A 26,123-nucleotide genomic window follows, 5' to 3' on the forward strand; every position below is an offset into this window, starting at 1 on the left:
ATTTCTCCAATCAAAACCAACTGTGTTTGAAGCTGCCACATCTAGCACATTGTTTCTCTGTCAGAATGTGTTTACTTTTGAAAGGAATACTTCCTGCAAATTATAGTTTTCCAGAGGGAGAAAGGCTCATTTTATTCCAAATAGGCCTATGCAGCTAAGTTGAAGAAACACATGTATCTCTTGATAGAAAAACATCTGTGTTAGAAGCAGGATCATCTAGCACATTGTTTCCCTGTGAGATGAGTTATTTTTTCAAATGAATACTTCCTGCAACTTAGGGGTTTCAAATTGGAGATAGGCTCTGTTTGCTCCAAATAGGCCTACACAGTTGAGATGAAGAAACACATGCATCTCTCCAAAGAAAAGATAGGGGTTACAAGCTTTAGAATCTAGCACATGGTTTGGTGCAAGAATAGAGGTAGTTTTTTAAAGGAATACTTCATGGAAATCATATTTCTCCAGGTGGAGAAAGGCTCACTTTTTTCCAAATAAGCATATTCATCTTAGTTGAAGAAACACATGTATCTTGCAAAAGGTAACCATCTGTGGTGGATGCAGGAGCATCTAGCACAATTTTTCTCCTGTGAGAATTCTGTTAGTTTATTCAAGGAATATTTCTTGCAATTCAGAAATTTCAAGGTGGAGAAATGCTCATTTTGTTACAAATAGTCCTATTCTGCTGAGTTGAGAAACAAATGTAGGTCTCCAAAGAAATATCATCTGTGTTACAAGTAGGAGTATCTACCACAGTGTTCCTCTGTGAGAACTGACTTACTTTTTTCAAGGAATACTTCCTGCTTCATAGGGGTTTTGAGGTGGAGATGGGGCATGTTTTCAACAAATAGGCCTGTTCAGTTGAGTTGAAGAAACACATGTACCTCTCCGAAAGAAAAAATCTATGTTAGAAGCTGTAGCATTTAGCACATCCTTCCTAGTGAGAACTCAGTTATTTTTTGAAAGGAGTACTTCCTGCAAATCATAATTTTCAAGGTGGAGAAATGCTCATTTTGTTTCAAATAGTCCTATACATCGAAGAAGAAGAAACATATTAATCTCTCGAAAGAAAATGACCTGTCTTAGAAGCAGGAGCATCTAAAACAATGTCTTCCTGTGAGAAATGAGTTATTTTTTGAAAGGAATACTTCATGCAAATCATAGTTTTCCAAGTAGAGAAAGTCTCATTATGTTTCAAATAGGCCTATTGAGCTGAGCTGAAGAAGCACATGTGTCTCTCAAGAGAAAACCATGTGGTAGAGCCAGAAGCATCTAGAACATTGTTTCCCTGAGATAATTGAATAAGTTTTTGAAAGGAATACTTACTGTAACTTAACTTTTTCAAGGTGGAGATAGGCCTATTCACATGAGTTCAAGAAACACATGTATCTTGTGAAGAAAATCCTCTGTGTTAGAAGTACGAGCATGTAGGAAATTGTTTCCCTATGAGAACTGAGTGAGTTTTTGCAACTTAGGTTTGTCAACGTGTAAAAGACTCTGTGTGCTCCAAATAGGCCTATTCAGCTGAGTTGATGAAACAAATACATCTCTGGAATGAAAACCATGATTGTTAGAAGGAGGAACATCTAGCACATTTTTTCCTCTTGAATGTTGGGTTAGTTTTTGGATGGAATACTTTCTGTAACATCAGTTTTTCAAGGTAGAGTTAGGCTCTGTTTGTTCCATGTAGGCCTTTCCACCTATGTTGAAGAAACACAGGTATCTCTTGAAAGAAAACTATCTGTACTAGAAGCAGGAGCATCTAGCACATTGTTTCCCTGTAAGAATTCAGTTATTTTTGAAAGGAATACTTATTGCAAATCAGAATGTAAAAGGTTGAGAAAGGCTCACTTTGTTCCATATGGGCATATTCACGTGAGTTGAGAAAACACATGCATTTCTCCAATCAAAACCACCAGTGTTTGAAGCTGCAGCATCTAGTGCATTGTTTCCCTGTCAGAATGAGTTTGCTTTTGAAAGGAATACTTCCTGCAAATTATAGTTTTCCAGGGGGAGAAAGGCTCATTTTGTTCCAAATAAGCCTATGCAGCTAAGTTGAAGAAACACATGTATCTCTTGATAGAAAAACATCTGTGTTAGAAGCAGGATCATCTAGCACATTGTTTCCCTGTGAGAATTGAGTTATTTTTTCCAATGAATACTTCCTGCAACTTAGGGATTACAAGTTGGAGATAAGCTCTGTTTGCTCCAAATAGGCCTATTCAGATGAGATGAAAAAACACATGCATCTCTCCACCGAAATTAATCTATGATGAAAGCTCCAACATCTACCACCTGGTTTTCCTGGGTGAGTTGAGTTAGTTTTTGAAAGGAATACTTCCTGCAAATCATAGTTTTCCAATTGTGAAAGGCACATTTTGTTCCCAATAGGCCCATTCAGCTAAGTTGAAGAAACACATGTATCTCTTAAAAGAAAACCATCTTTGTAATAAGCAGGATATCTAGCCCATTCTTTCCTTGTGAGAACTGAGTTCATTTTTGAAAGGACTACTTCATATAACTTAGGTTTTTCAAGGGTGTGGTAGGTTCTGGGTGCTCCAAATACACCAGTTCATTTAAGTTTTTGAAACACATATATTTCTGGAAAGACACCATCAGTGTTACAAGTCAGAACATCTAGTGCATTGTTTCCCTGTGAGAGTTGAGTTAGTTTTTGAAATGAATACATCCTGGATATCTGAATTTTCTAGGTAGAGAAAAGCTCATTTTGTTCCAAATAGGCCTATTCAACTGAGTTGATGAAACACATGTATCTCTCCAAAGGTAATCAACTTTGTTAGAAGCTGCAGCATCTTGCCCCTTGTTTCCTGTGAGAATTGAGTTAGTTTATGAAATGAATACTTCCTGCAAATCCTAGTTTTCAAGGTGTCATTTAGGCCTATTCAGCTGAGTTGAATGAACACATTTATCTCTCAAAAGAAAACCATTTGTGTTAGAATCAGGAGATCTAGAGCATTGTTTCCCTTTGAGAATTGAGTTAGTTTTTGAAAGGAGTATTTCCTGCCACTTTGCTATTTCAAAGTGGAGATAGGCTTTGTTTGCTCCAAATAAGCCTACTCAGCTCAATTGAAGGAACACATGTATCTCTCCAAACAAAAGATGGAAGTTACAATCTGTAAAAACTAGCACACGGTTTCCTGTGAGAACAGAGTTACTTTTTCAAAGGAATATTTCGTGCAAATCATATTTTTCAAGGTGGAGAAAGGCTCACTTTGTTCCAAATAGACATATTCATCTAAGTTGGAAAAACACATGTATCTCTCAAAAGGTAACCATCTGTGGGACATGCAGGAGCATCTAACACATTTCTTCCCCTGTGAGAATTCTGTTAGATTTCTCAAGGAATATTTCTTGCAATTCAGAATTTTCAAGGTGGGAAAGGCTCATTTTGTTCCAAATAGGCCTATTCTGCTGAGTTGAGAAACAAATGTAGGTCTCGAAAGAAAAATCATCTGTGTTACAAGTAGGGGCATCTACCACAGTGTTCTTCTGTGTGAACTGACTTAGTTTATGAAAGGAATACTTCCTGCCACATAGGGTTTTCTATGTGGAGATGGGGTATGTTTTCTCCAAATAGGCCTGTTCAGTTGAGTTGAAGAAACACATGTACCTCTAGAAAAGAAAACAACTATGTTAGAAGTTGCAGCATTTTTCACATCCTTTCCTTGTGAGAACTCAGTTAGTTTTTGAAAGGAGTACTTCCTGCAAATCAGTTTTCAAGGTGGAGAAATGTTCATTTTGTTTCATATAGGCCTATTCAGCTAAGTTGATGAAATACATGTATCTCTTGAAAGAAAACCATATATGTTAGAAGCAGGGGAATCTACCACATTGTATCCCCTTGATAGTTGAGTTATTTTTTGAAAGGAATACCTATTGCAACTGAGATGTTTCAAGGTGTATATGGGCCCTTTTTGCTCCATACATTCCTGTTCAGCTGAATTGAAGAAACACATGTATTTCTCCAAAGAAAGCCATCTATGTCAGAAGCAGGAATCTAGTATATTTTTTCCATTTTAGAATTTATTCAGTTTATGAAATGATTACTTCCTGCAAATCATAGTTTTCAAGATGGAGTAAGACTCATTTTGTTTCATATAGGCCTATTTAGCAGATTTAAAGAAACACATGTATCTCATTTATAAAATCCTCTGTGTTAGAAGTACGAGCATGCAGCCAATTGTTTCCATTTGAGAACTCAGTCCGTTTTTGCAACTTAGGTGTTCTAAGGTGGTGAAAGGCTCTGTTTCCTACAAATAGACCTATTCAGCTGAGTTGATGAAACAATTATATATCTGGAATCTAAACCATGATTGTTAGAAGGAGGAACATCTAGTACATTTTACCTCGTGTACATTGAGCTTGTTTTTGAATGGAATACTTCCTGTAACATCGGTTTATCAAGTTAGAGTTAGGCTCTGTTAATTCCAAATAGGCCTATTTGGCTGAGTTGTAGAAATATTTATACCTCTCCAAAAAAAGTATATGTTAGAAGCAGCAGCATCTAGCACATTGTTTCCCTGTGAGAACTGAGTTAGTTTTTGAAAGGAATACTTCCTGCAAATCAGTTTTCAAGTTGAAGAAACACTCATTTTGTTCCAAAAAGGCCTATTCAACTGAGGGGATAAAATGCAGATATGTGTTGAACAAAACCATCTGTGTTAAAATTAGGAGCATGTAGCAAATTGTTTCCCTATCAGAATTGAGTTACTTTGTGAATGGAATACTTCCTGCAACTTCCATGTTTGGAGGTGGAGATAGGCTGAGTTTGCTTGAAATAGGCCTATTCAGCTGAGCTGAAGAAACACATGCATCCCTCCCAAGAACATAGCCTATCTTAGAAGCTGCAATATCTAGCATATTGTTTCCCTGTAAGAATTGAGTTAATTTGGGAAAGGAATACTTCCTGCAACTAAGGTGTTTCAAGGTGCAGATAGGCACTCATTTCTCAAAATATGCCTATTCAGCTCAATTGAGGAAACCCATGTATATCTCCCAAGAAAACCATCTGTGTTAGAATCAGGAGCATCTAGCACATGGTTTCCCTGTGGGAACTGAGTTACTTTAAGAAAGGAATACTTCCTGCAACTTAGGTATTTCAAGGTGGAGATAGGCTCTATTTGTCCCAAATAGGCCTATTCTGCTCAATTGAAGAAACAAATGTATGTCTCCCTAGAAAACCATCTGAGTTAGAAGCAGGAGCATCTATCTTGTTGTTTCTCTCTGAAAACTGGATTAGTTTATGAAACAAATACATCCTGTAACATAGGTGTTTCAAGATGGAGATAGGCTATTTGTTCCAAATAGGCTTATTAAGGTGAGTTGACGTAACACGTGTATTTCTCCAAGGAAAATCATCTGTGTTAGAAGCAGGACCAAATGGTACATTGTTTCCTGGTGAGAATCGTGTTAAGTTTTGAAAGGAATACATCCTGCAATGTAGGTGTTTCAAGGCTGAGATAGGCTCTCTTTGCAACAAATTGCATTATCTGCTGAGTTTACAAAAGAAATATATCTCTGGAATGAAATCCATGATCGTTAGAAGCAGGAACATCTAGTTCATTTTTTGTCTGTGAATGTTGAGTTAATTTTTGAATGGAATACTTCCTGTACCTTCAGTTTTCCAAGGTAAAGTTAAGCTCTGTTTGTTCCAAGTAGGACTACTTGGCTGAGTTTAAGTAACATTTTAGGTCTCCAAAGTAAAATATCTCAGTTCGAAGCAGCAGCTTCTAGCACTTTGTTTCCCTGTGAGAATTGAGTTAGTTTTTGAAAAGAATACTTCCGCAATGTAGGTGTTTCAAGGTAGAGAAAGGCTCTTTTTGTTCCAAATAGGCCTATTTAGCTGAGTTGATGAAACAAATATATCTCTGTTATGAAAACCATGATAGTTAGAAGCAGGAATATCTAGTACATTTTTTCCTCATGAATGTTGTTTATTTTTGAGTGGAATACTACCTGTAACTTTGGTTTTCAAGGTAGAGTTAGGCTCTGTTTTTTCCAACTAGGCTTATTTAGCTGAGTTAAAGAAACATTTATAGCTGTAGCAAGAAAAATATCTAGCACATTGTATCCCTGTGAGAATTCAGTTAGTTTTTGAAAGGAATACTTCCTGCAACTCAGACTTTCAAGTTGGAGAAAGGGTCATTTAATTTTAAATATGCCTATTCAGCTGAGTTTATAAAACACATGTCTGTGTTGAAAAAAACCCTCGTGTTAGAATTAGGAGAATCTGCCAAATTGTTTCCCTGTGAGAATTGAGTTATTTTGTGAAAGGTATACTTCCTGCAACTTAGGTTTTTGGAAGTGGAGATAGGTTGTGTTTGCTTGAAATAGGCCTCTTCAGCTGAGGTGAAAAAACACATGTATCTCTCCCAAGAACATAATCTATGTTAGAGGCCGAAAATGTACCATATGGTTTCCCTGTTATAATTGAGTTAATGATGGAAAGGAATACTTCCTGCAACTAATGTGTTTCAAGGTGCAGATAGGCTCTCCTTGCTCCAAATATGAACATTCAGCTTAATTGAAGAAACAAATGAATGTCTCCCAAGAAAACCATCTGTGTTAGAAGCAGGAGCAATTAGCACATTTTCCCCCTTTGGGAATTGAGTTAGTTTTTGAAAGGAATACTTCCTGCAATGTGGGTGTTTCATTTAGTCCAAATAGTCCTATTCAGGTGAGTTGAAGAAACACATGTACCTCTCCAAAGAAAACCATCTATATTAGAAGCTGCAGCACTTAGCACGTTGTTTCCCAATGAAACTGAGTAAGTTTATGAAAGGAATACTTCCTGTAAAAAAGAATGTTAAAATGGAGAAAGGCTCATTTTGTTCAAAATAGGCATATTCAGCAGAATTGACGGAACACATGTGTCTCTCAGAAAAAAGCCATGTATGTTAGAAGAAGGAGCAAATGACACATTGTTTCTGGGTGTGAATTGACTAAATATTTGAAGGGAATACTTCTTGCACCTTAGGTGTTTCAAGGTGGAGATAGGCTCTCTTTGCTCCAAACTGGCCTATTCAGCTGAGTTGAAGTAACACATGTATCTCTCCAAAAATAGATGTATGTTACAAGCTGCAGAATCTAGCACACGATTTCCTGTGAGAATAGAGGAAGGTTTTTAAAGGAATACTTTGTGCAAATCATAGTTTTCAAGGTCAGCAAGGCTCATTTTGTTCCAAATAGGCATATTCATGTAAGTTGAAGAAACACATGTATCTCTCAAAAGGAAACCATCTGTGTTAGATGGAGGATCATCTAGTACACTGTATCCCTGTAAGAGTTGAGTTAGTTTTTTCAAGGAATACTTCTTGAAATTCAGAATTTTCAAGGTGGAGCAAAGTTCATTTTCTTCCAAATAGGCCTATTCAGCTCAGTTGATGAAGCACATGTGTCTCTCCAAAGACAATCACCTTTGTTAGAAGCTGCAACATCTTGCCCATTGTTTCGCTGTGAGATGAGTTAGTTTATGAAATGAATACTTCCTGCAAATGCTAGTTTTCAAAGTGGAGAAAGACACATTTTGTTTCAATTAGGTGTATTTAGCTGAGTTGAATGAACACATGTACCTTTCAAAGAAAACCATGTGTGTTAGAAGCAGGAGATCTAGCACATTGATCCCTTTGAGAATTGAGTTTGTTTTTGAAAGGAATATTTCCTGCCACTTAGCTGTTTCAAAGTGGAGATAGACTATGTTTGCTCCATTTAAACTTACTCAGCTCAGTTGAAGGAAAACATGTACCTCTACAAAGAAAAGATGGATGTTACAAGCTGCAGAATCTAGCACACAGTTTCCTGTGAGAATAGAGTTAGATTTTTAAAGGAATACTTTAGGCAAATCATATTTTTCAAGGTGGAGAAAGGCTCATTTTGTTCCAAATAGGCATAATCATCTGAGTTGAAAAAACACATGTATCTCTCAAAAGGAAACCATCTGTGTTAGATGGAGGATCATCTAGTACACTGTATCCCTGTAAGAGTTGAGTTAGTTTTTTCAAGGAATACTTCTTGAAATTCAGAATTTTCAAGGTGGAGCAAAGTTCATTTTCTTCCAAATAGGCCTATTCAGCTCAGTTGATGAAGCACATGTGTCTCTCCAAAGACAATCACCTTTGTTAGAAGCTGCAACATCTTGCCCATTGTTTCGCTGTGAGATGAGTTAGTTTATGAAATGAATACTTCCTGCAAATGCTAGTTTTCAAAGTGGAGAAAGACACATTTTGTTTCAATTAGGTGTATTTAGCTGAGTTGAATGAACACATGTACCTTTCAAAGAAAACCATGTGTGTTAGAAGCAGGAGATCTAGCACATTGATCCCTTTGAGAATTGAGTTTGTTTTTGAAAGGAATATTTCCTGCCACTTAGCTGTTTCAAAGTGGAGATAGACTATGTTTGCTCCATTTAAACTTACTCAGCTCAGTTGAAGGAAAACATGTACCTCTACAAAGAAAAGATGGATGTTACAAGCTGCAGAATCTAGCACACAGTTTCCTGTGAGAATAGAGTTAGATTTTTAAAGGAATACTTTAGGCAAATCATATTTTTCAAGGTGGAGAAAGGCTCATTTTGTTCCAAATAGGCATAATCATCTGAGTTGAAAAAACACATGTATCTCTCAAAAGGAAACCATCTGTGTTAGATGTAGGAGGATCTAGCACAATTTTTCCCCTGTGAGAACTGTGTTAGATTTTTAAAAGAATACTTCTTGCAATTCAGAATTTTCAAGGTGGAGAAAGGCTCATTTTGTTCCAAATAGGCCTATTCTGCTGAGTTGAGAAACAAATGTAGGTCTTGAAAGAAAAATCATGTGCGTTACAAGTAGGTTCATCTACCACAGTGTTCCTCTGTGAGAATTGACCGAGTTTTTTCAAGGAATACTTCCTGCTACATAGGGGTTTCTAGGTGGAGATGGGGTATATTTTCTCCAAATAGGTCTGTTCAGTTGAGTTGCAGAAACATATGTACCTCTACAAAACAATAAATGTATGTTAGAAGCTGCAGTATTTAGCACATCCTTTCCTTGTGAGAACTCAGTTAGTTTTTGAAAGGAGTACTTCTTGCAAATCGTACTTTTCAAGGTGGAGAAATGCTCATTTTGTTTCATATAGGCCTAATCAGTTAAGTTGATGAAACACATGTATCTCTTGAAAGAAAACTATATGTGTTAGAAGGAAGAGAATCTACCACATTGTATCCCTTTGAAAGTTGAGTTACTTTATGAAAGTAATAGCTATTGCAACTTAGGTGTTTCCACTGTGTAGATAGGCTCTTTTTGCTCCATATATGTCTATTCAGCTGAGTTGAAGAAACACATGTATTTCTCTAATGAAAACCATATATGTTAGAAGCAGGACTATCTAGTACATTTTTTCCCTTTTAGAATTTATTCTGTTTATGAAAAGATTACATACTGTAAATCATACCTTTCAAGCTGGAGTAAGACTCATTTTGTTTTGTATAGGCATACTCAGCTGAGTTGAAGAAACACATGAATCTTGTGAAGAAAATCCTCTGTGTTAGAAGTATGAGCATGTAGCAAATTTTTTCCCTGTGAGAACTGAGTCAGTTTTTGCAACTTAGGTGTTTCAAAGTAGGGAAAAGCTCTGTTTGCTCCAAATAGCCCAATTCAGCTGAGTTGACGAAACAAATATATCTCTGGAATGAAAACCATGATTGTTAGAAGGAGGATCATCTAGTACATTTTATCCTCATGAACGTTTAGTTAGTTTTACAATAGAATACTTCCTGTAACTTCGGTTTTTCAAGGTAGACTTAGGCTCTGTTAGTTCCAAGTAGGCCTATTTGGCTGAGTTGAAGAAACATTTATAGCTCTACAAAAAAAGCCTGTGTTAGAAGCAAGAGAATCTAGCACATTGTTTCCCTGTGATAACTGAGTTAGTTTTTGAAAGGAATTCTTCCTGCAAATCAGAGTTTTCAAGTTGAAGAAACGCTCATTTTGTCCAAATAGGCCTATTCAATTGAGTTGATAAAACACAGGTATGTGTTCAATAAAACCATCTGTGTTAGAATTAGGAGCATTGAGCAAATTGTTTCCCTAGGAGAATTGAGTTAATTTGTGAAAGGAATACTTCCTGCAACTTAGGTGTTTGGAGTTGGAGATAGGCTGTGTTTGCTTGAAATAGGCCTATTCACCTGAGTTGAAGCTTTGTTAGAAGCTGCAGCATCTTACCCACTGTTTCCCTGTGAGAATTGAGTTAGTTTATGAAATTTATACTTCCTGAAAATCCTAGTTTTCAAGGTTGAGAAAGGCACATTTTGTTTCAAATAGGCCTATTTAGCTGAGTTGAATGAACACATGTATCTCTCAAGAGAAAACCATTTGTGTTAAAAGCAGGATATCTAGTGCATTGTTTCCCTTTCAGAATTGAGCTAGTTTTTCAAAGGAATATTTTCTGCCACTTAGATGTTCAAAGTGGAGATAGGCTCTGTCTGCTCCAAATAAACCTACTCACCTAGTTGAAGGAGCACATGTGTCTCTCCAAAGAAAAGATGTATGTTACAAGCTGACGAATCTATCACACGGTTCCCCGTGAGAATAGAGATGGTTTCTTAAAGGTATACTTCTTGCAAATCATTTTTTTCAAGGCAGACAAAGGCTCATTTTGTTCCAAATAGGCATATTCATCTAAGTTGGAAAAACACATGTATCTCTCAAAAGGAAACCATCTGTGTGACATGCAGGAGCATCTAGCACATTTTTTCCCATGTGTGCACTCTGTTAGTTTTTTAAAGGAATATTTCTTGCAATTCAGAATTTTCAAGGTGGAAAAAGGCTCATTTTCTTCCAAATAGGCATATTCTGATGAGTTGAGAAAAAAGTGTAGGTCTCAAAAGAAAAATCATCTGTGTTACAAGTAGGACCATCTACCGGAATGTTCCTCTGTGAGAACTGACTTAGTTTTTGAAGGAATACTTCCTACTACATAGGGGTTTCTATGTGGAGATGGGTATGTTGTTTTTCCAAATAGGCTTGTTCAGTTGAGTTGAAGAAACACATGTACCTCTTGAAAACAAAAAAAAACCATCTAAGAAGCTGCAGCACTTACCACAAACATTCCTTTTGAGAACTCAGTTTTTGAAAGGAGTACTTCCTGCAAATCATAGTTTTCAAGGTGGAGAAATGTTCATTCTGTTTCATATAGGCCTATTCAGCTAAGCTGACGAAACACATGTATCTCTTCAAAGAAAGACATCTTTGTTAGAAGCAGGGGAATCTATCACATTGTATCCCTTTGATAGTTGAGTTATTTTATGAAAGGAATACCTACTGCAACATAGGTGTTTCAAGGTGTAGATGAGCTCTTTTTGCTCTGTATGAGCCTACTCAGCTGAATTGAAGAGAAACATGTATTTCTCCAAAGAAAGACATCTTTGTTAGAAGCAGGAGAATCTAGAACACTGTTTCCCTTTTTGAATTTATTCAGTTTATGAAAGGATTACATCCTGCAAACCATAGCTTCCAAGATGGAGTAAGACTCATTTTGTTTCATATAGGCCTATAAAGCTAATTTAAAGAAAGACATGTATCTCGTGAAGACAATCCAAAGTCTCTGTTTGTTACAAATAGGCCTATTCACCTGAGTTGACGAAAAAAATATATCTCTGGAATGAAAACCATGATTGTTAGAAGGAGGAACATCTAGTACATTTCATCCTCATGAAGGTTGAGTTAGTTTTTCAATGGAATACTTCCTGTAATTTTGGTTTTTCAAGAGAGTTAGGCTCTGTTTGTTCCAATAGGCCTTTTTGGCTGAGTTAAAGAAACATTTATAGCTCTCCAAAAAAAAGTTTATGTTAGAAGCAGCAGCATCTAGCACGTTGTTTCCCTGTGAGAAGTGAGTTAGTTTTTGAAAGGAATACTTCCTGCAAATCAGAGTTTTCAAGTTAGAGAAACACTCATTTTGTTCCAAATAGGCCTATTCAATGGAGGGGATAAAACACAGGTATGTGTAGAACAAAACCATCTGTGTTAGAATTAGGAGCATCTAGCAAATTGTTTTCCTATGAGAATTGAGTTACTTTGTGAAAGGAATACTTCCTGCATCTTACGTGTTTGGAGGTGGAAATTGGCTCTGTTTGCTCCAAATAGGCCTATTCAGCTGAGTTGAAGAAACATATGCATCTCTCCCAAGAACATAGTCTATGTTAGAAGCTGCAACTTCTAGCATATTGTTGCCCTGTTAGAATTGAGGTAATTTTGGAAAGGAATACTTCCTGCAGCTAAGGTGTTTCAAGGTGCAGATAGGCACTCTTTGCTCTAAATATGCCTTGTCAGCTCAATTGAAGAAACCCATGTATGTCTCCCAAGAAAACCATCTGTGTTAGAAGCAGGAGCATCTAGCACATGGTTTTCTTGTGGGAACTGAGTGACTTTTAGAAATGAATACTTCCTGCAACTTAGGTGTTTCAAGGTGGAGAGAGGCTCTGTTTGTTCAAAAAAGGCCTATTCAGGTGAGTTGACGCAACACATGTATTTCTAGAAGGAAAACAATCTGTGTCAGAAGCAGGAGCAAATGACCCATTGTTTCTTGGTGAAAATCGAGGTTAGCTTTGAAAGGAATACGTCCTGCAATGTAGGTGTTTCAAGGTTGAGATAGGCTTTCTCTGCTCCAAATTGTCCTATTCAGCAGAGTTGACAAAAGATATATATCTCTGGAATGAAAACCATGATGTTAGAAGGAGGAACATCTAGTACATTTCATCCTCATGAAGGTTGAGTTCGTTTTTGAATGGAATACTTCCTGTAACTTCTTTTTCAAGGTAGAGTTATGGTCTGTTTGTTCCAAGTAGGCGTCTTCACCTATGTTGAAGAAACACAAGTATCTCTTGAAAGAAAACCATCTGTGTTAGAAGCAGGAGCATCCAGCACATAGTTTCCCTGTGAGAAATGAGTTAGTTTATGAAAGGTATATTTCCTGCAACATAGGTGTTTCAAGATGGAGATAGGCTCTGTTTGTTCCAAATAGGCCTATTCAGGTGAGTTGATGCAACACATGTATTTCTAAAGGGAAAACCATCTGTGTTAGAAGCAGGAGCAAATGGCACATTGTTTCTTGTTGAAAATCGAGTTAAGTTTTGAAAGGAATACGTTCTGCAATGTAGGTGTTTCGAGGTTGACATAGGCTCCCTTTGCTCCAAATCAGCCTATTCAGCTTAGTTCACGAAAAAAATAAGTCTCTCGATTGAAAACCATGATTGTTAGAAGAAGGAACATCTAGTTCATATTTGCCTGTGAACGTTCACTTAATTTTTGACTGGAATACTTCCTGTACCTTCGGTTTTCCAAGGTAGAGTTAAGCTCTGTTTGTTCCAAGTAGGGCTGTTTAGCTGAGTTGAAGGAACATTTATAGATATCCAAAGAAAAACATCTCTGTTGGAAGTGTCAGAATTTAGCACGTTGTTTCCTTGTGAGAATTGAGTTAGTTTTTGATAGGAATACATCCTGCAAATCAGAGTTTTCAAGTTGGAGAAAGGCTCATTTGTTCCAAAAAGGCCTATGTAGGTGAGTTGATAAAACATAGCTATGTGTTCAACGAAACTATGTGTGTTAGAAACGGGAGCATCTAGCACATTGTTTCCCTGTGAGAACAGTTAGTTTATGAAACAAATACGTGCTGCAACATAGGTGTTTCCAGGTGTAGGTAGGCTGTGTTTTTTCCAAATAGGCTTATTAAGGTGAGTTGACGCAACACATGTATTTCTCGAAGGAAAATCATCTGTGTTAGAAGCAGGAGCAAATGACCCTTTGTTTGGTGGTGAGAATTGAGTTAAGTTTTGAAAGGAATACATCCTGCAATGTGGGTGTTTCAAGGTTGAGATATGGTCTCTTTGCTGCAAATTGGCTTATCAGCTGAGTTGAGGAAAGCAATATATCTCTTGAATGAAAACCATGATTGTTAGAAGCAGGACCATCTAGTTCATTATTTGCCTGTGAACGTTGAGTTAATTTTGCAATGGAATACTTCCTGTACCTTCACTTTTCCAAGGTAGAAGTAAGCTCTGTTTGTTCCAAGTAGGCCTATATAGCTGAGTTGAAGTAACATTTATAGATCTCCAAAGTAAAACATCTGTTAGAAGTAGCAGCATCTAGCACTTTGTTTCCTTGTGAGAATTGAGTTAGTTTTTGATAGGAGACCTTACTGCAAATCAGAGTTTTCAAGTTGGAGAAAGGCTCATTTTACTCCAAATAGTCCTATTTAAGTGAGTTGATAAAACACAGCTATGTGTTGAACAAAACCATGTGAGTTAGAAATAGGAGCATCCAGCATGTTTTTTCTCTGCAAGAACTGAGTTATTGTGAAAGGAATATTCAATGCAAATCATAGTTTTCAAGGTGAAGAAATGCTTATTTTGTTTCAAATAGGCCTATATAGCTAAGAAGAAGAAACATATTAATCTCTCGAAAGAAAATGATCTGTTTGAGAAGCAGGAACATCTAGAACAATGTTTCCCTGTGAGAAATGGGTTATGTTTTGAAAGGAATACTTCCTGCAAATCATAGTTTTCCAGGTAGATAAAGGCTCATTATATTTCAAATAGGCCTATTCAGATGTACTGAAGAAACCAATGTGACTCTCAAGAGAAAACCATATGTGGTAGAACATGGAATATCTAGAACATTGTTTCCCTGAGATAATTGAATAAGTTTTTAAAGGAATACTTCCTGCAACTTAACTTTTTCAAGGTGGAGATAGGCATATTCTGATGAGATGAATAAACACATGTATCTCGTGAAGAAAATCCTCTGTCTTAGAAGTACGAACATGTAGCAAATTGTTTCCCTATGAGAACTGAGTGAGTTTTTGCAACTTAGCTGTTTCAAGGTGGTGAAAGGATCTTTGTGCTCCAAATAGACCTTTTCAGCTGAGTTGATGAAACAAACATATGTCTGGAATGAAAACCATGATAGTTAGAAAGAGGAATATCTAGTACGTTTTTTCCTCGTGAAGGTTGAGTTAGTTTTTGAATGGAATACTTCCTGTAACTTCAGTTATTCAAGGTAGAATTAGGCTCTGTTTGTTCCAAGTAGGCCTCCTCACCTATGTTGAAGAAACACAGGTATCTCTTGAAAGAAAGCCATCTGTGTTAGAAGCAGGAGCATCTAGCACATTGTTTCCCTGTGAGAATTGAGTTATTTTTGAAAGGAATACTTCTTACAATTGAGAATGTAAAAGATTGAGAAAGGCTCATTTTGTTCCATAAGGGCATATTCAGGTGAGTTGACAAAACACATGCATTTATCCAATCAAAACAACCTGTGTTTGAAGCTGCCACATCCAGTGCATTGTTTCCCTGTCAGAATTAGTTTATTTTTGAAAGGAATACTTCCTGCAAATTATAGTTCTCCAGAGGGCGAAAGGCTCATTTTGTTCCAAATTGTCCTATGCAGCTAAGTTGAAGAAACACATTTATCTCTTGATAGAAAAACATCTGTGTTAGAAGCAGGATCATCTAGCACATTGTTTCCCTGTGAGAATTGAGTTATTTTTTCAAATGAGTACTTCCTGCAACTTACGAGTTTCAAGTTGGAGATAGGCTCTGTTTGTTCCAAATAGGCCTATTCAGCTGAGATGAAGAAACACATGCATCTCTCCAAAGAAAACCATCTGTGATAAAAGCTCCAACATCTGCCACCTGGTTTTCCTGTGCAAATTAAGTTAGGTTTTTGAAGGAATACTTCCTGCAAAGCATAGTTTTCTATTTGGGAAAGATCATTTTGTTCCAAATAGGCCCTTTCAGCTAAGTTGAAGAAACACATGTATCTCTTAAAAGAAACCTATCTTTGTTATAAGCTGGATGTCTAGCCCATTCTTTCCTTCTGAGAACTGAGTTCGTTTTTGAAAGGAATACTTCCTACAACTTAGGTGTTTCAAGGTGGTGGTAGGATCTGGGTGATGCAAATACAAAAATTCATTGAAGTTTTTGAAACACATCTATTTCTGGAAAGAAACCATCAGTGTTACAAGTCAGAGCATCTAGTGCATTGCTTCCCTGTGAGAGCAAATTCGTTTTTGAAAGGAATACATCCTGAAAATCTGAATTTTCAAGGTGGAGAAAAGCTCATTTTGTTCAAAATAGGCCCATTCAGCTGAGTTTTTGAACACATGTATCTCTCCAGATAAATCATCTTTGTTAGAAGCTGCAGCATCATGCCCATTGTTTCCCTGTGAGAACTGAGTTAGTTTATGAAATAAATACTTCCTGAAAATCCTAGTTTTCAAGGAGGGGAAAAGTACATTTTGTGTCCTTTAGGCCTATTCAGCTGAGTTGAATGAACACATGTATCTCTCCAAAGAAAACCATCTGTGTTAGAAGCAGAAGATCTAGCGACTTGTTTCCCTTGAGAATTGAGTTAGTTTTTGAAAGGAGTATTTCCTGCCACTTTGCTGTTTCAAAGTGGACATAGGCTCTGTTTGCTCCAAAGAAACCTACTCAGCTCAGTTGAAGTAACACATGTATCTCTCCTAAGAAAAGGTGGGTGTTACAAGGTGCAGAATCTAGCACACAGTTTCCTGTGAGTATAGAGTTAGTTTTTTAAAGGAATACTTCATGCAAATTATACTTTTCAAGGTAGAGAAAGTCTCATTCTGTTCCTAATAGGCATATTCATCTCTCAAAAGGTAACCGTCTGTGGTAGATGAAGGAGCATCTAGCACATTTTTCTCCTGTGAGAATTCTGTTAGCTTTTTCAAGGAATATTTCTTGCAATTCAGAATTTTCAAGGTGGAGAAAGGCTCATTTTGTTCCAAATAGGCCTATTCTACTGAGTTGAGAAACAAATGTAGGTCTCAAAAGAAAATCATCTGTGTTACAAGTAAGAGCCTCCCACAGTGTTCCTCTGTGAGAACTGACTTAGTTTTTGAAAGGAATACTTCCTGCTACATTGGGGTTTCTACGTGGAGATGGGGTATGTTTTCTCCAAATAGGCCTGTTCAGTTGAGTTGAAGAAACACATGTACCTCTAGAAAACAAAGAATCTATGTTAGAAGCTGCAGCATTTAGCACATCCTTTCCCTGTGAGAAGTCGGTTAGTTTTTGAAAGGAGTACTTCCTGCAAATCATAGTTTTCTTTTTTTTTGAGATTTAATCATCTTTATTTCTTAAATAAAACATATATATATATATAGATATATATATAGAGAGATAGATAGATAGATAGATAGATAGATAGATAGATAGATAAAGGTAAAGGAGAAGGAGATACATAAATTGCTTTGTGCTGACACTGAGACTTGAAATTCTACTCAGAGTTAAGGAAAACATTATGAGTCAACTAAAGTTTTAAGGATAAAACTACAATGAGTCTGAGGCATAGATGAGTTGAGTTACATTTTTAGCCTCAATGATGCATGAATACAATTTTCAGCAAAATGAGTATCCACAGATCTCAGTTATGCTCTTTCAGGTACAGGTAGGTAAATCTGAAGAAACTAGTTCTCTCCATGCCTGGTGTGATGTAAAGATCATCTTCTGTTGCCAAATAGTAGCTGCAGCTCACAGTTGGGTCCTAGCAGTGGAATCCAGTAAAGAACATAGAAGACACTGGCACAGTCAGAGGCTGGACATTTACCTTCACCTCCAGAGCCCAGTACTTCTGTATGGATTTGACTTTTTGTCAATTTCCAAGTCATATCCAACAGACTGAGTAGGTGGTTTCCTAGTATGTTCCTTGAGTGAGATAGGCCCACCTTCGAGAATCTGGGATCATGTGCCCATGCTTTGAATTTGTAATGTTGCATTTTCTCCAGCTACTCGGCCTCTTGTTCTGCTTCACTTTTGCAAGTCACAGGCCTTGTGAGCTGTTTGGTTTGCAGCACAGGAATATGTGGGCCTCTGGAGATATTGGTCACAGATTTAGAGGGTAACAGACTAATGTCTTCCTTTTTGCTTCTCAAATGGTATCTGTCATGCTTTCCTTTATGGAAGTCTTCAAACTGCTGTGCAAGAGGCACATATGCAGAAGCTGCTTCATCAAATGTTCTCTTCCTTCCTTGGGACAGGTTGAAAGGCTTCATAATGGTACAACCTTTAGTCACTCTGGCAGGAAATGGAGGATACTTTCACAGTTCAGATATAAAATTCACTTCCTTATATTCTTCCTGGTTCTTAGGATATTGTTTGATTTGCTTATCTGTGTGGAAGTAGAAGTCAACAAGTTTGGTTACCTGCCTAAGTGATTTCTTCACAAGCTGCCCTCTCCTTCAACAGCAAGTTTCTTAGATTCTACATCCTTTTTCCACCTCTCCACCACCTTCTGCTGCATTTTTATTATCTTCTTCAACTCTTGCTCCTCGGTACTTTTCAAAACCTTCTGCCTTACAGGTGGCACACAAGGCCCATTTTGTCTGCCCTTGGTTTTCTCTGGGGAAGATACATTTTTTGGGAAATATGTTGAACAATGCATTCTTCCTCTTCCTGTGCCTTCTTTACTTTCATTTTTTTGGAAGGTGGAATTTCACTGATCACTTAAGGAGTGGCACATGTCTTTGATTTCATTTGAACATGAAGTTTTTCTTTCTGATCCAAATCCTTCAAAGAAGCAAGTCCAAGTGATCCTCTTTGAGGCTGGGCTGCAGTATTTCTTGATATGGTACCCTCAACTTCCAGGAAAGAACAAGCATTTGATGGAATAGAATGTTCTATAGGATTTTCTTTTTTTTTTCTCCTTCTTTGTAGTACGTATTACCAACTGGTCTCAGAGGTGTGACACTATCTTCCTCAATTTTAGCAATCCATGAATTTATATTTTCAGTATCTTCCTTGGCTCCAAAGATGTAAAATTGATGAAGTAGGTCAGGGCATCAAAGGAATAAGTGTTTGAAACATATGACAGTATCCCACTCTTAGAACAGTTGAGCAGGTTTCTTCTATTTTTCTGTCACTTTTCTCAACAGGTCATCTGTGTCTTAAAATCAGTCTATCCAGTCCTCCTGCCTACAGTGTTGTCAAAAAGTTGTAATGCACTCTTTCACATCTCTTCTGAAATCTTTTTTTTTTGCATTTAATTTGGTCTATAGTTTACCTATTTGTGTCTTTTTATATTGTTTTCTTATTCATATGTGCATACAAGACTTGGGTCACTCCCCCTGCCCCCACCCCCTCCCTTACCACCCACTCCACCCCCTCCCTCTCCCCCCTACCCCCTCAATAATGGGCAGAAACTATTTTGCCCTTATCTTGTTAAAGAGAGAGTATAAGCAATAATAGGAAGGAACAAGTGTTTTTGCTGGTTGAGATAAGGATAGCTATACAGGGAGCTGACTCACATTAATTTCCTGTGTGTGTATGTTGCCTTCTAGGTTAATTCTTTTTGATCTAACCTTTTCTCTAGTTCCTGGTCCCCTTTTCCTTTGGCCTTAGTTGCTTTTAAGGTATCTGCTTTAGTTTCTCTGCATTAAGGGCAACAAATGCTAGCCAATTTTCTACGTGTCTTACCTATCCTCACCCCTCCCTTGTGTGCTCTCTCTTTAATCATGTGCTCAAAGTCCAATCCCCTTGTTGTATTTGCCCTTGATCTAATGTCCACATATGAGGGAGAATGTATGATTTTTGGTCTTTTGGGCCAGGCTAGCCTCACTCAGAATGATGTTCTCCAATTCCATCCATTTACCAGCGAATGATAACATTTTGTTCTTCTTCATAGATGCATAAAATTCCATTGTCTATAGATTCCACATTTTCTTAATCCATTTGTCAGTGGTGGGGCATCTTGGCTGTTTCCATAACTTGGCTATTGTGAATAGTGCCACAATAAACATGAGTATGCAGGTGCCTCTGGAGTAACCTGTGTCACAGTCTTTTGGGTATATCCCCAAGAGTAGTATTGCAGGATCAAATGGTAGATCAATGTTTAATTTTTTAAGTAGCCTCCAAAATTTTTTCCAGAGTGGTTGTATTAGTTTACATTCCCACCAACAGTGTAAGAGGGTTCCTTTTGCCCCACATCCTCGCCAACACCTGTTGTTCGTGGTGTTGCTAGTGATGGCTTTTCTAACAGGGGTGAGGTGGAATCTTAGCGTGGTTTTAATTTGCATTTCCTTTATTGCTAGAGATGGTGAGCATTTTTTCATGTGTTTTTTGGCCATTTGAATTTCTTCTTTTGAGAACGTTCTGTTTAGTTCACTTGCCCATTTCTTTATTGGTTCATTAGTTTTGGGAGAATTTAATTTTTTAAATTCCCTATATATTCTGGTTATCAATCCGTTTTCTGATGTGTAGCTGGCAAATATTTTCTCCCACTCTGTGGGTGTTCTTTTCAGTTTAGAGACCATTTCTTTTGATGAACAGAAGCTTTTTAGTTTTATGAGGTCCCATTTATCTATGCTATCTCTCAGTTGCTGTGTTGCTGGGGTTTCGTTGAGAAAGTTCTTACCCATACCTGCTAACTCCAGAGTAGTTCCTACTCTTTCCTGTATTAACTTTAGAGTTTGTGGTCTGATATTAAGATCCTTGATCCATTTTGAGTTAATATTGGTATAGGGTGATATACATGATCTAGTTTCAGTTTTTTGCAGACTGCTAACCAGTTTTCCCAGCAGTTTTTGTTGAAGAGGCTGCTATTTCTCCATTGTATATTGTAGCTCCTTTGTCAAAGACCAGTTGGTTATAGTTGTGTGGCTTCATATCTGGGTCCTCTATTCTTTTCCACTGGTCTTCATGTCTGTTTTTGTGCCAGTACCATGCTATTTATATCATTATTGATTTGTAATATAGTTTGAAGTCAGGTATTGTGATACCTCCATCATTGTTCTTTTGACTGAGTATTGCCTTGGGTATTCATGGCCTCTTGTGTTTCCATGTAAATTTCACGGTAGATTTTTCAAACTCTTTAATGAATGTTATTGGAATTTTGATGGGGATTGTATTAAACTTGTAGATTACTTTTGAGAGTATAGACATTTTTACTATGTTGGTTCTACCAATCCATGAACATGGGAGATCTCTCCACATTCTATAGTATTCCTCAATCTCTTTCTTCAGAAGTTTATAGTTTTCCTTGTAGAGGTCATTCACATCTTTTGTTAGGTTTACACCTAGGTATTTGATTGTTTTTGAGGCTATTATAAATGGAATTGTTTTCATGCATTCTTTTTCATTGCTCATTGTTAGTGTATAGAAATGCTAATGATTTTTCTGTGTTGATTTTATATCCTGCTACCTTGCTGCAGCTATTGATGATGTCTAGAAGCTTCTGAGTAGAGTTTTTTGGGTCTTTAAATTGCAGGATCATGTCATCTGCAAATAAGAATATTTTGACAGTTTCTTTACCTCTTTGTATTCCTTTTATTCCTTCTTCTTGCCTAATTGCTCTGGCTAGGAATTCCAGTACTATGTTGAATAGGAGTGGAGATAGTGGGCATCCTTGTCTGGTTCCTGATTTTAGAGGGAATGGTTTCAGTTTTTCTCCGTTAAGTATAATGCTGGCTGTAGGTTTGTCATATATAGCTTTTATAATGTTGAGGTACTTTCCTTCTATTCCTAGTTTTTTTAGAGCTTTTATCATGAAATGATGTTGGATCATATCAAAGGCTTTTTATTCATCTATTGAGATGATCAAGTGGTTTCTGTCTTTGTTTTTGTTAATGTGGTTTATTATGTTTATTGATTTTCGCATGTTGAACCACCCCTACATTCCTGGGATGAAGCCTACTTGGTCATGTTGAATAATCTTTTTGATGTGTTGTTGAATTCCATTTGCCATTATTTTGTTGAGGATTTTTGTGTCGATGCTCATTAAGGAGATTGGCCTATAGTTCTCCTTTTTGGAGGTGTCTTTGCCTGGTTTTGGGATAAGTGTAATACTGGCTTCATAAAATGTGATCGGCAGTTTTCCTTCCCTTTCTATTTCATGGAAAAGTTTAAGGAGGGTTGATATCAGCTCTTCTTTAAAGGTCTGATAGAATTCAGCAGAGAATCCATCAGGTCCTGGACTTTTCTTTTTGGGAAGACTCTTGATTGCTGCTTCAATTTCATTTTGTGTTATAGATCTATTCAGGTGATTAATTTCCTCTTGGTTCAGTTTTGGATGATCATATGTATCGAGAAATATGTCCATTTCATTAAGATTTTCAAATTTATTTGAATATAGGTTCTCAAAGTAGTCTCGATGATTTCTGGACTTCCATGGTGTTTGTTGTTAACTCCCCTTTTGCATTCCTGATTCTACTAATTTGGGTTTTTTCTCTCCTCATTTTAGTCAGATTTGCCAGGTGTCTATCAATCTTGTTTATTTTTTCAAAGAACCAACTTTTTGTTTGATTAATTCTTTGTATGGTTTTTTTGGTTTCTATTTCATTGATTTCAGCTCTTATTTTTATTATTTCTCTCCTTCTATTTGTTTTGGGATTTGCTTGTTCTTGTTTTTCTAGGAGTTTGAGATGTATCATTAGGTCATTGATTTGGGATTTTTCAGTCTTTTTAATATATGCACTCATGGCTATAAACTTTCCTCTCAGGACTGCGTTTGCTGTGTCCCATAGGTTCTGGTAGGTTGTGTTTTCATTTTCATTGGCTTCCAGGAACTTTTTAATTGCCTCTTTTATTTCACCAATGATCCATTGTTCATTAAGTAATGAGTTATTTAGTTTCCAGCTGTTTGCATGTTTTTTGTCTATACTTTTGTTGTTGAATTCTAGTTTTACTGCATTGTGATCAGATAGTATGCATGGTATAATTTCTATTTTCTTATATTTGCTGAGGCTCGCTTTGTGCCCTAGAATATGATCTATTTTGGAGAAGGTTCTATGGGCTGCTGAGAAGAATGTATATTGTGTAGAAGTTAGACGAAATGTTCTGTAGACATCAAGTAGGTCCATTTGATCTATTGTACGTTTTAGATCTTGGATTTCTTTATTGATTTTTTGTTTGGATGATCTATCTATTAATGATAATGGGGTGTTACAGTCTCCCACAACCACTGTGTTGGAGTTAATATATGCTTTCAGGTCTTTCAGGGTACGTTTGATGAAATTGGGTGCGTTGACATTGGATGCATACAGGTTGATGATTATTATTTCCTTTTGGTCTATTTCCCCTTTTATTAGTATGGAATGTCCTTCTTTATCTCATTTGGTCAATGCAAGTTTGAAGTCTAATTTGTCAGAGATAAGTATTGCTACTCCTGCCTTCTTTCGGGGGCTATTGGCTTGGTAAATCTCCTTCCAGCCTTTTATTCTAAGCCTGTGCTTATTTCTGTCAGTGAGTTGGGTCTCCTGTAAGCAACAAATTGTTGGATCTTCCTTTTTAATCCATTCATCAAGCGGTGCCTTTGGATGGGTGAATTAAGTCCATTAACATGAAGTGTTTAGTATTGATAGGTATGTGGTGATTCCTGTCATTTAGTTATCTTAGTTGTTTGAAGGTTTGATTGTGTGTACCCACATTGAGGTTACTCTCTACTTTCTTGCTTTTTCTTTTCCTGTGGTTTGGTGCTGCCTGTCTTTTCATGGTTAAGTTGTGTCTCACTTCTGTGTGAAGAATCCATTGAAGAATCTTTTGTAGTGGTGGCTTTGTGGTCACATATTGTTTTAGTTTCTGCTTATCATGGACCACCTATTTTGAATGATAGTTTTGCTGGGTAGAGTATCCTGCGGTTGAAGTTATTTTCATTCAGTGCCTGGAAGATCTCACCCCAAGCTCTTCTTGCTTTTAATGTTTCTGTTGAGCTGTGATTTTGATGGGTTTACCTTCGTATGTTATTTGTTTTTTCTCTTACAGCCTTCAATATTCTTTCCCTACTTTCTGAACTTGTTGTCTTAATGATGATGTGTTGTGGGGTAGTTCTATTTTCATCTGGTCTGTTTGGTGTCCTGAAGGCCTCTTGCATCTGTATGGGAATAGATTTCTCTAGATTTGGGAAATTTTCCGTTATTATTTTGTTGAATATATTACGCATTCCCTTCACTTACACCTCTTCTCCTTCTTCAATGCCCATAATTCTCAAGTTTGGTCTTTTGATGGAGTTGGTGAGTTCTTGCGTTTTCTTTTCACAGGTCTTGAGTTGATTAATTAATAGTTCTTCGGTTTTTCCTTTAATTAGCATTTCATCTTCAAGTTCTGAGATTCTGTCTTCTGTTTGTTCTATTCTGCTGGATTGGCCTTCCATTTTGTTTTGCAGTTCTTTTTTCAGAGGTTTTCCATATCCTGGGTGGTTTCCTGAGTTCATTTATCTGTTTATTAATCGTGTTCGCTGTTTCACATTGGTGTTTATACAGTGCTTCTATGGTTTCCTTTATTTCTTCTTTTGCTTTTTCAAATTCTCTATTTTTGTTGTCTTGGAATTTCTTGAGTGTCTCCTGTACCTTTTGGTTCACCATATCCAGTATCATCTCTATAAAATTCTCATTAAATACCTGTAGTATGTCTTCTTTTAGATTATTGTTGTGGGCTTCATTGGGTTCTTTGGCACAGTTTATCTTCATTTTGTTGGAGTCTGGATATGAGTATCTGTTTTCTTCATTTCCCTCTGGTTCCTGTACTAATTTTTTGCTGTGGGGAAACTGGTTTCCCTGTTTTTTCTGTCTTTCCGTCATTGTCCTTGTTGTTGTTACTGTCCCTGTACTGTGTGCAATTAAGTATGTTCTAGCTTATAATAATAACAATGGTAATATTTAGAATGGAAGGGTGAAAGGAGATGGAAATCAAGAAGTTAAAGAAAAAGGGAAAAGCAAATAAACAGACCAGTAGGAAAAAACAAGGAATCAAACAAAGATTTCAAAGGTATAAACAGGAAGCGTTGGTGTACTAATTGACAGTAAGCTGAACAGGCATTAGAGAGACAGAGAGAGGATTGAAAAATAAAAAATAAAAAGAATAAAGATAATAATGAAAATAAAAAATAAGAATGAAAATAAAAACTAAAAAAAACAAAGTGAAAAATAGAAAATAAAAAAATAAAACTCCAAGTTCAAATGCAATGAAGTTTCTGTCTTAATAATTTTGGTGTCTGTCTCAGTCTCCAATCCTGGAGATGGTGCCTCAGATGTTGTTCTGTAGTTGTCTCATCAAAGGTGATACATAAAGTAGAACAAAACTGCACAAAAAAATGCACAAAGTGTCCCAAGTTCAAATGCAATACGGTTTCAGTAGGTTGTTCAGCATGCAGGTGTATTTCAGTTGTTTTCTCATCAAAGGTAGGGAGAGAGAAAAAAAAGGACTCTGGAGACAGTTCTATGAATGCTATCTGTGGCTGTGGCTTGCCTACCCCCTGCTGTCAGTCTGCTGTTCCTGGAGGCATTATTTATGCAGATCTCAGGGGTGAGCTTAACACTCACCTGGCCATACAGGCTTTGTTTACTCAGAGTTCTGTGAGCGAGCCTCTACTACAAGCTTTCCCCTTTCCAACCACACTAGGGGAGGTGACACTGCACCCACTTTCTCTGGCCTGTGTGTTTATTTACAGCTCACGTGGGAAGTGGGTCTTCCCCTCCTCCTGTGGAGTTTTCCTCCCACCATCACTTTTACAAGTTTTTCTGCTCCTGATTACTAGGCGGTGCTGCTGCTCCTGCCAGCTGCCGTGTTTGTTTACAGCTCACGTGGAAGGTGGGTCTTCCCCCTCTCCTGTGGAGTTTTCCTCCCTCCACCAATCTCACAAGGTTTCCCACTCCTGGTTGCTGGGCACATGCCCCCGCTCCCACCGGAGCCTCTCTGGCCTTGCCCATCTTGTTTATTTACAGTTCCAGGAAGGATTCCCTTCCCTCCCTTTTCAGCACTCAATGTGCCCCACACTCTTTCCTGTGTCTTTATTATTCTTATGGCTTATTACTCAGTTTCTCTTTTCTCTCCGGGTGGTGGTTGGTCTGTCCAGGGGGCAATGCTGATCAGGCCCAGGGTTGTCTGTGGGCATACCATGGTACTGCTAAGCTCACCATGTCTGCATCTTCCCAAGCTGTCTGGGCACAGGCAACTGGCTATCCAGGGGCCCTCTTGGTTTCTCTGTTTAATGTGAAGTGGAGATTCTCTGCAACACCTGGATGTGTGGAAAGGTCAAAGTTTTGCCTCTTCTCAGTGGTTTTGCCTGCAAGGTGTTTCTCCAGTGTCTCTCCAAGATTTCACTGTAGAAGGCACGTTTCCTGCTTCCTCCCTC

General features: G+C 37.4%; 1 pseudogene; it reads right to left on the reverse strand.

Annotated features, from left to right (window-relative positions):
• Positions 1-17,611: 17,611 nt before the first annotated feature.
• LOC141418381 (targeting protein for Xklp2 pseudogene) lies at positions 17,612-24,366 on the reverse strand (annotated as a pseudogene).
• Positions 24,367-26,123: the final 1,757 nt, after the last annotated feature.

This window comes from Castor canadensis, chromosome 2 (assembly GCF_047511655.1).
Source record: "Castor canadensis chromosome 2, mCasCan1.hap1v2, whole genome shotgun sequence".
Classification (NCBI taxonomy): Eukaryota; Metazoa; Chordata; class Mammalia; order Rodentia; family Castoridae; genus Castor; species Castor canadensis.